The sequence below is a fragment of the Anser anser genome (assembly GCF_964211835.1).
Source record: "Anser anser genome assembly, chromosome: 18".
Taxonomy (NCBI): Eukaryota; Metazoa; Chordata; class Aves; order Anseriformes; family Anatidae; genus Anser; species Anser anser.
Window position 1 is genome coordinate 15367382 of NC_139739.1, and position 13902 is coordinate 15381283.

General features: G+C 47.3%; 1 long non-coding RNA gene across 1 annotated transcript; it reads left to right on the top strand.

Moving 5' to 3' along the window:
* Positions 1-7803: 7803 nt before the first annotated feature.
* LOC310883246 lies at positions 7804-9959 on the top strand. The gene is made up of 3 exons (XR_014573400.1): positions 7804-8897; positions 9019-9189; positions 9585-9959. It is a non-coding gene; the product is annotated as an uncharacterized lncRNA (long non-coding RNA).
* Positions 9960-13902: the final 3943 nt, after the last annotated feature.

Below are 13902 nucleotides of genomic sequence, written 5' to 3' on the forward strand. Positions count from 1 at the left end.
ACTGCAGCGAGCTTGGGCGCAGCAGATGCCGGGTTTGGTATATAAATAAATGCAATGATATGATCTCATGTTCTCTTGACACTTTCCTGAAACCCTCCTCCTCTTGCAAAAAGCTTCAAACTTCTCAAGAACTTCCTGAGCTGGAGGCTGATCTCAGACAGCTCTGTCTCCCCATCCTCCACCCACCTACATAAGTGGCCAGCCCTGCTGCACCCAGGCTGACCCTGATCTTCAGAATCAGCCACTGGACAACAGCTGGTCTTCTGATACTTGCTGAGGTAGTTCTGCCAGTCTCTAGGCTGGCCAAGGAAACCTATTTCAATGCCTCTCTGACAGTGCTCTCTTCAAATATTTCAAGCAAATCTGCACACAATTTGGAAATCTCAGGGTCAGAGCTCTGAACTGTGGTCATCAGGGACCCTGTCTTCCTGCCTTTCCTGAAGGAAGAGAAACCCAAAGAGCCGTGAGATCCAAACATGATGCAGGGAACCATGTGAAATTCTGAACCAGGGACAGTCAAAGCATAAACCTGTGGCAATTTCCCCTTAACGGCTCTGTATCGAGCCACAGGCACTGGGCCAGGTAACAAGGACCCCAGGAAGTGCTTCAGAAGCAACAGCTTCCATACAGCACCTCAGATGAGTGATAACTCACATTTGTCATCAAAGAACAGGACGTGTCATCAAATCAGATCAAGGCAAAAGTGCTCCATGCTGGTACACAAGAGTGTGGGGGGGAGGTTGTAGGTGAATGGTAAGTAGCCGAGCCCAGAGGTAATCTCACAGCACGCGCTGTATGCCTGCATGCATGCATCCATGCAGGGAATATGCAAGGTTTTATCTGTTTTGTGTTGTCTAGAAAAGTAAGTGGCAAATATAAAGTAGGGCACAAGACTTACGAGAGCTACTTTGACCAGGAAACACAAAGAGCTCTGAAGTGTTACATGGAAAGTTGCTGTGAACCCAGGATCATCAGACAGACCTGCCGGGGGAGACCTGGGAGGATGGAAGAGAGGTGCAGGAATGGGAAGGGGGAGCAAGGATGGGATGGGAGGGAGCATGAGTACAGCAGCAATCTGCCCGTGGGTGGGAGCAGAATGGGTGCAGGTTGAGCTGGGGAGCTTGGCACTACACTCCCACTGCAGCCAGTCTCCACACTGGAGTTCTGCCTTCACTGCATGGGGGCAATTCCCCTGAAACCTGGTCACCACAAATATCCTCCAGCCTGCTGCTGTGGACCAACAGTGCATTTCTTCCCTTCCACTTCTCTTCTCACCCCAGAGCAGTTGTCATTTGGGGAAGGGGGCAAAACACCTCCAAGCTTCAGGTCTGGGAGAGAGTTCGGTAGAAGCACGGACTAACCCTGATGTAGGGAGCTGATGGGTAACAGGGAGCAGGTCAGGGTGCCCCTGCTACAGCTGTGATGCAGCCCTGACTCTTGAAGGTATGTGAACACCAGCACTTCATGGGGAACCCTGGAACCGGGCACTGACCTTCTCCAGCAGGATGTTTGGGACCAACCTCTCACCCCATGGAGATACTTTGTGCTTCACTTTCTACAGATTTTTCCTGCTGCTTGATGGCTAGGGGCTGGTCATGGTGCACCCACTCACCCTTGGGACCTCCTCAGAGTTTCAGCCTCTACATGACCCCTCTGCACAAGTGCCAGCAGTCTGGGGAGCCTGTATAGCTGCTTCACTTCACCAGGGATACAGCTAGAATCTAGAAGAAGGGAGGGTATAATAAGGCTCTCCCTTGCCCTTCAAAGGCTTGCTTTTGCAGAGTTCCTGTTCCCTGCATCCTGTTCCTACAGGGGAGGGAACCATCCACTCCACTCCGGGTACTCTATTTAGGCTGTGGGAGGTTATCTCCACTTCTGCTTGGTATAAGGGTCTGTTATCCTTTAACAACAACTGTGGGGAGAGCTGAGGAACAAGGAAGCAGGGGATTCTCAAGGGGTTGAGTAAGGGGCAGCCTGGGGACAAATGCCTGGTAGGGCACAGCAGATAAAGCTTGAGATTATTTGAGATTTGTGTTTTGTGCATTGGGGTTTTAATGCTCTCCATATGTAACAGATTTCTCTCAATGAGCAGTGAGCACAGTGAGAGACCTGTGGAAGCAAATTCTGGTGAGAGACTGTCCAAAGGTCTATGAAGCTGGTTGCTGGGCCAGGTGATGGAAAAGGAGGTGGAACCTTGCAACCTCATCGCCTGTTTACAGGCCTGTCAGTGCACCTTTTAAAAACCTTTGGCATCATGGCTGACTTCACGTGGATCATATGTAGGAAGATGTTCACAAGAAAACAATTTTAGTAGGCAAGTATTGTGCTCTCAGCTATCTCCTCTGCTTTTCACAAAAAATTGGTTCTTTCAATAGGAGAGGAGCTGGCTGGGCCCTGAGATGCAACCGTGTCATGGAATACCTTTTGATGAAAAACCTACCTACCTTTGATGAAAAACCTACCAATGAAAAACCATTTCCACATTATCCCATCTAGGGATGCTCTAGGACAAAACGTGACTTTTTTCACCATCCAGAGCAGTGCACAGGCTGGCTAAGCACACAGCTCCTTGCAGCACAGCACCCTGAAACCTCTCACAACACTTCTGCTGCATCTGCCCCAGTAAGAGACTTTGCATCTTCAGATTTCATCTCTTCTTCTTGAGCAGATGAACCAACAGCTCTTCCTAACAGGGTAGCCAAGGCCCTATAAAGGCACATGTGAGCCTCAGACATGTGCTGGGATGATGGAAACCAGCCAAGCAGGAGGTGTCCAGCCTGGGCTGCTGCCTGACCCTGCTACCAAAATAACACTGCTTGGCTCTGTGACTTTGCGGTGGCAGAGAGAATCCTTTGGCTATAGTGCTCGTTGCTGTATCACTGGGTTTCATCTTATCACCAGCTCAAAAATAAAGCTGTCCTTCTGTGAGTGAGCAGTGGAAAACATACATGGGAATGTTTGTGTGCTTGTTTCCCACAACTCACTGGCATGGCTCTTTCCCTGCCAAGCCAAAGGCCAGTCAAGCTCATGAAGTACTGATAACAACCACGATGACATTAACATTTTGCATGCAAGATGCATAGCAGATATGGCTGAGTTAGAGCTTGTAAGAACGAACAGGGACTTCCTGCTGTTTTCAGAAAGAGGGCTGCTTCTGTGAGCGGCAGAAGCGTTTGGATCTTTTCTATTACAAGTCCTCAATCTTACTGTAAAATGGGCTAGTAAGACTGAAGCCAAAGACAAATCTCATAGATTCCAAATAGCGTACTTTAAATTAGAACAAAATCAGTAGAGTTCATCACTCAGAGTGGGAGAGATTGCACTTGTGCCCTTCGTAGTTGCCTGATGATGTCTAAGCCTGCTTGCTTTTGATGGCAAGTGCCTTAGAGGAGCAGAGAACTGGGGCAGGAGGCCTCCCCATTCTCATCCCAGAAGGTATTTGAATCTCCAATTATGAGATTTTCTCCCACTTGCTTTCTTGGAGTCAGAACCACATGCTCAGATGGAGACGTGTCACTGGATGATCAAACACCCCTGCTTCCTATCCCCATGTTCTCCCAAATGGCTTTTCTCCCTTGGTGGACACACAACAGAATGACGGTCAAGTCACGGAGAAGAAGAGGCGTGCGGGGGGGTGGGGGTCACATCATTCTTTTTCTTTCAAGTCTCACAGCATTATCAGAGTATGCCTTGGAGCCACAATTGCTCCACATTTCTGAAAGGAACCTCAGAAAATGAATGGAGTGTATGCTGAATGTATAAGCCTGCTTCTTGTGCAAGGTTCCAAAATGTAAATGTGCACTGCTGTGTCACACTTTTTGTGTGACACAGCAGGGATGTTTCTCAAGGGCTGATAAAGGTATTGGCTCTTGGCCGTACATCAGTTGATGTTTTTAACAATAACTTGGAGAAGAGAGTAACATGATCATTGCCAAGATATGCAGCCAGCAGGCAGACTAGAAGGGCTGATTAAACACAGCAAAGGATGGGTTAATACCCAAAACACTCTGGAAAATTTGGTATTGAACCTGAGAAAATGCCCAGATGTGAAACCACCAACCTAGGAATGAATAATTCAGACTGGTATGTGGAGGAGTGAGGGTGGGGGTTATTCCTGGGGAGCCAACAATTAAGAAGAAGAAGTTGGGGGTAACTAAATGGCAGGCAATTAATTGGGAGTGATTTCCATATATCATGCTAAAGAGGCAAATGACATCTCTGAATTATCAAACATGAGCAAAGAGTCTGTGCTTCTGAGTTTATCACTGGTGGTACCACTGTTAAAATAGCGTGGCCCATGCCTGAAGCACAGCAATAAACTGGAGAAGGTGCTGGAGGGAACCACAAGAATTGGTCATGGAGTCTCCCTCTGCTTCATTTATCACGGAGAAGGTCACGAGTGACTTGATCATTATCTGCAATTGCCTGCTCAGAGAATGGAAATCCGATATACCAGAGCTCTTCAAACCAGCAAAGATCTAACAAGATACAAAGCGATGCCACGTTGAAACTAGCAATAGGGCACAGAAGTCTTAAAACTGAGATTTGGAACTAATTTACCAAGGATTCTGGGGGATTGACCAACAGTACAAATTCTAAATTAAAGCATTCTGCCTAAGAGATACTGGCTTGAAGCAAGAACCTGTTCAGGGATAGCTATAGGCTGTTTTTTTGTTGTTGTTGTTTTGTTTTGTTTTGTTTTGTTTTTTCCTGCAAATAAGACTAGAGAGCTCATTTATGAATGGTTACTTTGCACAGGCTGCAACCTGCTAACACAGAGATGTCCACCTCCTCCCTGGCTGGTTAACCCATAGTGTTTCTCATATCCTACTGTTCTCCCTGGCTACCCAAGGCTGACTCAAAAGTTTAAAGTGCTTTCTTTGTACCCTGAATCCCTTTCAAATAGCCATGGTTAACCCCTGTAACGTGGGAAATATTCTTAAGTGTCTAAATAAGAATAACCTGATTCAGAGAATGGGCAATGACAGTCACATCACTACGCCAAAAGAAAGAGAGAACAGCCCCTCCTGACCAACCCCATGCTGCAGGCTCAAAGTTATCCTGCCTTCACAAGGCCCAGATTGTCCCATCAGGAACATATTCCATTTACTACATCCTAACACAGGGGCAGAAGAAAACTTTATGGATGCTGAGAACAATCCCTATCCTCTCATCCATCCTCTGCTGACAGCACAAAGGTCCTGTTCCACCACAGCCACAGAAACACCTTGAAATGAATAGGCATAACACCTTACCCCATCAGGAGAACAGAGATAATATGGCAGTCATAAAGCAGGTGCTTTGCCTTTATTTTCTGGAGGAAGCCACAGGGCCCCTCAGTTTGGCTGACAATTTCATTTAGCTCTGAAATCATCTGCTTTCTCTGCTATCAGGAAGCAGGGAGAAATGGTGTGGGTATGTCCATTCAGGAGACACATCCCACCATATGGCCAGAGGAATGCCTACCCGCATGCACGCACACGCGCAGAGCTAACTTTGGCGCCCGCAAGGCAGCCTGCGACCTTTCGGCTGAGATGCTCCGGCAGCCCCAGGTGGGCAGGGGGTGATGAGTCACTCCTTGGGAGCAGCCTTGCAAGGAGCTTATGATGCATGCGAGCTCTGCAGCAGACTTCAGGAGTTTTAGTCATTAGAAATCAGAGAGCTGGTGTCTTCTGAGAAAACCCATCTCTTGAGGAAAGTAGGAAAAGAGAAGCCTGGGGAGCAAAGCTTGCCAGAGAAGAAGTGGTACAGATTTCCCACTACTCCTGTCATTTTTTCGTCCCCAAAACTGCATAAAGCACCATAGGGCAGAGGTTTCTACAGCTCATTTATGCTCTCTGGATCAGAAAGATCACATCACCCTTCACCACAGCCCTTCCCCATCCCAGCCCATCTGCTGAGCGTTCAGGAAGCTCTCCTCCACATCAAGCAGCCACATCGGGTCCCTGCACCCTGGAAAAGCCTTTTCCTCCTAACTGGATACAGACAGCTGCCTTTGGTTGCTTCCCTTCCTCAGTCTCATCCCCTCACTCTTCACTGTGATTTCTCATCCCTCTGATGCCCCAGCAGCGTGACAGGCAGGACCCCAGGTCTGCTCCCACTGGACTAAACTCCAAAGCTCTTCCTTGCACTACCACAGTCTGACACACAGGCACAGCTTGAGCTTGTCTGTGTTTGGGACTGCTACAGCCACAATATGAGACAACCTCTTCCCGGGAGAGAAGCTCCCCTACCCACCTCTCTACAAGGTGCTGAGTCCAATTTTTTGTAGCAGCAACAATAAAAAAGCATCAGAGCTGAGTAGAGGGGGCAAGAGCATGCCCTGTGCATGCAGGCATTAGGAGTCCCTTCTCTGTTGTCCTTAGCTCTCTTTCTCTCCCTCCACCCCAGATCTCCTCCAGCATTCCTGTGTAGCACTTGCTGTCTCGGCCAGCATCTGGAGCTACTTGGCAGTGCACATCACTGAGCTCTGGAAAAGTCTGGAGCCGTGCTCTATCCAAAGCTGCATTACATGATGAGGCAACACAGAGGAGGGAAGCAGATGGGGAGGGGCCCAAGACATAGTCTGTGACCCCAAATACTAATTGCTTTGTACATGTGCAATCAACACACTCCCAAAGAGCTAGAGAGGCAGATTTCCCAAAGGTCTTGGGGTGGATAAGTGACCACTGGCCTTTGGAAGCAACAGACAAACAGCTGTAACAACTAGCCACATAACCTTAGGTGGTGCCATTGGCTCTGGAATGCTTTTTTTCTTAGCCTTGCTGAGAAGGTGCCTGAGCTTAGACAGGCTACAGAGCTCTGTGCATGTAGATGAGCACAGGCTTTAAGGACAGGAGAATCCCAGACAACAACAGGCCACTCTAGATGTACTGCAGATTTCATGTTAGCAGACAGGTACAGCTCTGAATACAGGAACTGGCAGTAAAATCTTTACAGTTTTGTCTTTGCCAGTTCTGTGAAATCTGTCCAAGGGACATTTTGCTGGTCCCTCGAGACCACTCAAGGGATCAGCAAAAATCATCGCTTCTATTAGCAACAGAGCAGGAAGGTAGGCAGCCTGTTCGGAAGTGCTTTGGGATGGTCCCTGCAGGCAGTGGGTTTCTTACAAAAGGTTTACTGTAGGTGCCATTCATTCATGGCTGGTTAGTTTAGGGGAAGCCTAGGGAATGCTGCATTAATATTAATTTATTTTCAACTGTTTTGCTGGTGTTTTTTATCCATGCTCACTCTCTCCAGTTTGCTGGTTAGGCCAGCCTCAGCTGCATGTTCAGCTGCTTCTCCCATGGCAGTCTCCATGTTTTCTTTCACACGGGGCACCTCTGCCTTGCCTGGAGGATGTTATACCAACTCCTCCTGCTTCCTGCTCCCTCTTTCTCCCCCGGTACTGAAGTGCTTAACTGGGTCATGGGCTTGTCCTGCAGTCACAGTGACAGTCACCCCAGTGAGGATGCACCCACTGTTTGGGCTGATAATGCCACCTGGGGTTTATAGGTGGTTTATAGATGTGCTGTCCTTGGGCATTTTATAATATTTTTAGGAACCAGAGCAAGCCATGAGTGCAATCCCAAGGTGACATCTAAGCACATCTGTACACAGCCTAGCCCCTGCCCAGACACTGGACCAAGCCCTGAGCAAAGCACCTCCTCCACGGCACAGCCTGTGCAGAGCAAAGCACTGTGAGAAACTCCCTGGTCCTCTACACAGTGCTGGGTGGGTACAGAACTTCATCCAACATGGGAAAGATGCTGCTCCTGGGGCATCTGTAGTGCCACTGCTCCCAGGGGCAGCAAGTGCCCTGCCCTGCAGCATGAACTGTGTTGTTCCCGTTCATGGTGGCTATGTGGGTCCTGATGAGCTGCAAATGGCACCGCATGAAGCCTTACTTGTTCCTGGGACTCATGCCGATCATTTGGTGCTTGCAGAAGCCCGGCAGCACCTCCCCTACAAACAGCTGTGTTGTAGGTGTCTGCAGTATACGTGGGTGCTTGCTGAGAAAATGCTTCCCAAGCTGAGTGCCTCTGAGGGTGGATAAAGGGGCTCCTGGCTCCCAAGCATGGGTGTCCTCAAGTGCCCAAGTCAGACACCCTGTCCCAGTCCTGAGAGCTGAAGCAGGTTCCTGGGTGTCAAAGGCAGCAGATCGGGTGCCTTCAGAGGATCTATGCTGAATCCTCAGGCATTTCTTCAGGTGGAAGGCAGCCAAAACCAGAGCACTGCAGCCCAGGACCAACCTTACTCAGGTTCCCCTGGCCCACAATAGCACAGGGCTGAGATGCATGAGCAGCAGGAAAGCTGGCAGCCTAGGCAGGTCCCAGGCTGCTCCTGGAGCAGGGACCCCACACAGCCTTGGTGGGCTGTGGGCAGCTTGTGCCAGTGGTGGGGAGCTGAGGCACCTGAGAAGTGCCAGGCCCAGGGGAGTGCTGCTGGGTTCAGTAGGGCGATGTGAGCAAGAAGGACGAGAGCTCTCATCTGTGTGAGAGCAAGGAGGCAGCTTGCAGCAACACACATTTAAAATGACATTGATGTGAGAGGGAAAGAGAGAGGTGGGTGTCCAGCATACCTTGGGCAGGGTCACGAATAAGGGATTGCCCAGAGGGTGAAAGCCTGAGCTGAGACAAGAATACAGCAGAGCCTCTCTCTGCCCCAAGCTGGAGGGGTTGCAAAAGGAGAGAACCTGCCATGGATGAGGTTCTAAAGCAGCAACTGAAACCCAGCAGCTGCTGCTGGCTAGGATTCATTCTGTTAACTAATTAAATGTGTGCTGGGCCAGGGAGAAGATGCCAGTTTCCCTGTAGCTTCTCTCTCTGGGAGTCTGAGGATGACAGAAAGGGTAGTGGGCTGTTTGCTCCCTCTTAATCCCCTTTCTGAGGGTTTCCCTCCACAGTTGGAGATCAAAGGTAAGTGTGGTTGCTTCTACCTACGCCTCTGCTCCCCAATGGCAGCAGCCCCCGCTTAAATGTCTGTGCTGCCTTCAGCTTAATATCTTCTGTGGTGCTTTGATCTTGTATTTAAATACAGCTGGTCGTAAAGGAAGATAGAAAGTTTCCCAGCTGAGATTTGAGTTCCAGTCTCTCTCTCCTCCCAGTACTATCAGCGTATCAGATTTTGGAAGATTGACCATTTCCTTGGCTAATCAAAATAAAGGGGAATAGAAGAGGAGTGTAAATTCTCAAGAACAATTACTTTCAGGTTATTTTTCAATATTTCTTTTTTATATTATTTTAATTTAAACTTCGAGCTGGCCTGTGTATTCTATGTATTGCACATCCAGCCTTAATCACGGCAGCAAATGAGAAGCTTGTAACTCTGATAGATTTCCACCACAAGCTCTCTATCTTTCCAGAAACACTGCTCTCACCGCATCCTCTCTCCCATCCTGAACGTGTAACATGTATTTCTGGTTCCCACATTTATGACCTGGCATTTAGCTGCATTAAACCAGGGGCTGTTTTATCACATCCAATTTACTAAGTGATATAAACAACACCACCTGATTACCCCACTCTTGTCATTATTTACTACTTCAGCAGTCTCTCAGTGTCATCTTCAAACTTTATCAGTAATGATTTTCTGTTTTCTTCCAGATCATTGCTAAAGGTACAGAATAGCATGGAGTCCAGGGGAGGTACCTGTGGGACCCAATTAGAAATGGCTGCACTGAAGGCTGATGTATCATCAACAATTATATTCTGAGATCTAGAAGTTAGCCAGTTTTTAAACCCAAGCTAATCATGCCATATTCATCTGTTAAGTACAAATGAAAACAAAGCCAGGTCGAAGATAACCAGATTAACTCTTGGCATCGGCAGCCCACTAAAAGCCCTATGAAGCTTCCTTGTATTGGGAGGAAAAAACAAAACAAAACAAAACAAAAACACCCAGTCCCAAGTCTTTCATTTCCAACATGACCTTCACAAGACAGCATGTTAGTGTCAGCTTCTTTCTCATGTCTCTTTCCTGCTAAGAAGGGTTCATCTCCTGGTGCCCAAGAAGATGCAGGGACAAGGGAACTAATAAACAATAAAAAGGCGCCTTCAGAACCTGTTCCCTTGGGCTCGGTGTTCTTGGCAAGCAGATAAAGAATTTTAGAGGCTCTTGGAAATGGGTTGGAAATGGGTGTTGCAACTCTATAAGAAAACCATCCTCCTTCATTTCCTCCATTACAAACAACACAGGCCCCAGATCAACTATTTATTAAAACTTGTTAGCTGGGAAAACAAGGGTGGGGGGGAGGTAGAGGGGGGTTAATTAAATTAAAGTCCTCTCTAAAGAGAATGCAATTAGGATATTGATTGCAAGAAGTGCCAAGTTAATTGGGCATGTGACACATTGACATTTTTCACAATCAATAAACCTGCAACACCTTCAAAGAAATCTCAAGCAGCACACAACCACATCAGGGTCAAAAATGCAATAAATATCTTGAGCTGATTATAGCCGTTGGTTTCTTTCATGTTTTCTCAATACAGAAAGCTGTCTGACAGGGCAGCTCTTTCCCCATGTGGCTTTAATAAAAGTCTTTGATGGAACCAATGCAAGCCTTTCAGCTTTTCTCTCTCTCCTTTTTTTTTTTTTTTTTAGAAGAAATCTTGTCAGCTTCAGTCAGCTTTGCCTTTCTGTTCTCTGCCAATCACCAGGAAGAAAAGGGCTGGAGAGGGCTGGATAAAGCCAATTAACAGAGGTAGCAGAGGAGTGACAGAGCAACTGGTAGTGATGTTCCAAGGGCAGGCAGGTGCCTGGAGACTGCTCCAGATCAAGCCCAGCATGACATTGTATGTGTCCTGGGAAAGAGCCTTACTGCAACAAGGGATGGGTGCAGTTCAAGGAAAGCCCCTTCCTTTTCTTCCTGTTTTATCTGTTTGGAACGGGCGTCCATCCCCCTAGATCAGCCCAGGCTCTCCTGACAGATGGGTCCAGGGAGCCCCCAGTCTTGCAAGGGCAAGCTGCCTTCCAGCACTGCCCGGCACAGCACATCCTGCTGCAGCCTGACTTCTCCCCTACAGCACAGGCACGCTCTCTGCAGATGGGGCTGGAGGAAGGATGCTCCTTCTGACAGAGAAGAGGAGGGATGGTACTGCAAGAGGCAAGGGGGAGGAGTGAGCAGAGGACCAGAATGGATGATTTAGTCTGCTAAATGATACCAGTCTGGGCTGCCTGGAAAGCCCTGGCCCTGCTGCAGTGCACAAGTGCCTTTGTGTATGTATGGGAGCTGAGCTGCAGTCTGGCTGTTTTCCTCGCCTGAGCCCACCTCCCCTCCTTTTGCCTCTCCCTTTCATATGGGGATGGCTGGGTGCTGCATTATTTCAAGATGTTCCAGGAGGACATCATTGAAAGCTGCCAACCTGATGGGGCTGATCTGTCCCAGGATGCATATCGGAACATGTATTAAAACATGTTCAATATCTTTCTTGTCCTGGGAGGAAAGGGGACTAAGGCTGGCTTTTCCCATCAGAAAAATGCTGGGAGGTAGGAGGTGTGGGTTTCAGCTCCCAGAGACCAAGATGAGACTAAATGCAATCTTCTGCCTCCCAGATGAACACCCTACACATAGTCGGTGGCTCTTCTTTCAAATGTGGTGGCTGTAGGGTCACCGTCACCTCCTCAGGAGCTGTGCAGCAATACTGTGAGCTCTGCTCAGTCTTTCAGAACCAGTAACCAAAGCTACCTTAATCCTCTAGAGCAAGGCTTCACTGGGAAAGGGCCAGGGGACAGATCCTGAACAGTGGCATCCTACATCTCTTATTCACTGAGTGCTAAATTTAAAATTGCCCAACTCACTGATGAGGCCCAGAGGTCATGTATGCACAGTGTTATTGTGAACTAGTGGAAATATACACCCAGGCTAGGCTAACTGCAAATTAAACTTTTCAGCCCTTTAAAATATTTGCTAAGGAGACCTGGGCACTTTCCCTACTCTAACAGGATTATTGCCATGGATAAGCCCATTGGTACATCTGCTGCTTACATTTGTGAGTCAGACATTTTGTTTCCTGTTGCAGTGCTATATAACTTGCACCGAGAAATTATTGTGCTCTCTCAGAAACATCTGTGAGAGGATATCATAGCCACGACCTAGCATGCAGACACAGTTATTAATTGTCTGTCATTCCTGTTAACCTTATGTAAGACTACACTCAATAATTAACTTGTACAATTACAACTTGACAGTGCCCATGAAAGAGGTGTCCTGCAAGTGCTGCCCAGCACACGTGCTGCCTCATTAGTGGCATCATCCAGACCTTCTCCTATCACAGAGTGCCTGTGCTTTGTTTCTCTGGGCTTGACGTATCTCACTTTGTACAGAGACATCCTACTTCAGTAGGAGTTATTGGTGAGCACAGTCACTTAATTATGATGAACCCTGCAGCGTAATATTAGGAAAATTGGAGAAAAATTATCTTGCTCCTAGGAGACACAGGCTTAAGCCAGACAGGCTCTCTGTTACCTCCATCTGCATTGGAGAGGGACAACAAAATCAGGTGAGCAATTGCCTGAGGCTGCCAAGGGAAAACTCTTGTTCAGGCTCAAGCATGCACACAGCAAGGGCATGGTGGCAAGGGAGGTCACAGAGCACATCTGCTCCTCTCTCCACAGCCTGCACAGCCGTGTGGTAGCAGAGTCCCTGGACCAGAGATACAGCCCATTACACTTGAAGGAGGATACAGGGATGACATCTACTTTGCTTCACTCCCATTCCATCACTGGGGGGCAAGGAGGCTCTAGTTCTGGTGGCAGCCATATCGCACACTCAACCCTGCAAGAAGAGCCAGAGCTCTCCAGCCTGTGCACCCACCATGGAAAATGAGGATCCCTGAGAAAATACCCAGATGAATGTGACTGTAATCAACATATTCCATCAGTCAAGAATTAAGAGGTTTTCCAAATCCTGATCAAGGGTGACATCCTCCGCACAGAAAGATCAGGAAGCTGCCAGAGAGGCTGAAAGGCAACTGTGCAAGACATGTCTGAGACACAGGATGTGTTAAAATGGACACTAGCCTGGCAGTCAGGACTCATGAACAAGGCTTGCTTCAAAATGTTGTTAGCCGTCATGAAAAGCTACAGGCAGCACTTGCAGTAACCACATGTAGGAGTCCAAGCCACAGATAGTTTCAGAAAAAGAAATAAATAAAATGGTGTTTTGAATCCACCTGCACTACAAAGTATTAAAGAAAAACCCTGCTCTGGAGAGGCATCCTGTACCCAGAATTCAAGAATGGCAATTTAATACAAAATGTGTAAGAAGTGCCCAAAAAGCAGACACAGCCTAGGCCTCTGGTGGGATAGTGGCCCCCTGTTGTCTGATAAGCGTAGGCAACATCCATGGAAAATACCTCTGGTTCCTCCTCTTCTGGTCAGGCACTCCTGGGAGTTGTGTGTTCCTTGGGTGAACTCTTGAGACTGAAAGTACCCTAAAAACGGGTGTTGTGGTTTAACCCGGCCAGCAGCTTAGCAGCACACAGCCCTCCCCCAACCCCCCAGGATGGAGGAGAGAATCAGAAAAAAATGAAAACCTGTGGGTTGAGATAAAAACAGTTTATTAGGAAGAAAAGAAAAAGAAAAAGAAAAAGAAAAAGAAAAAGAAAAAGAAAAAGAAAAAGAAAAAGAAAAAGAAAAAGAAAAAGAAAAAGAAAAAGAAAAAGAAAAAGAAAAAGAAAAAGAAAAAGAAAAAGAAAAAGAAAAAGAAAAAGAAAAAGAAAAAGAAAAAGAAAAAGAAAAAGAAAAAGAAAAAGAAAAAGAAAAAGAAGAAAGAAAAAGAAAAAGAAAAAGAAAAAGAAAAGAAAAGAAAAGAAAAGAAAAGAAAAGAAAAGAAAAGAAAAGGAAAGGAAAGGAAAGGAAAGGAAAGGAAAGGAAAGGAAAGGAAAGGAAAGGAAAGGAAAGGAAAGGAAAGGAAAGGAAAGG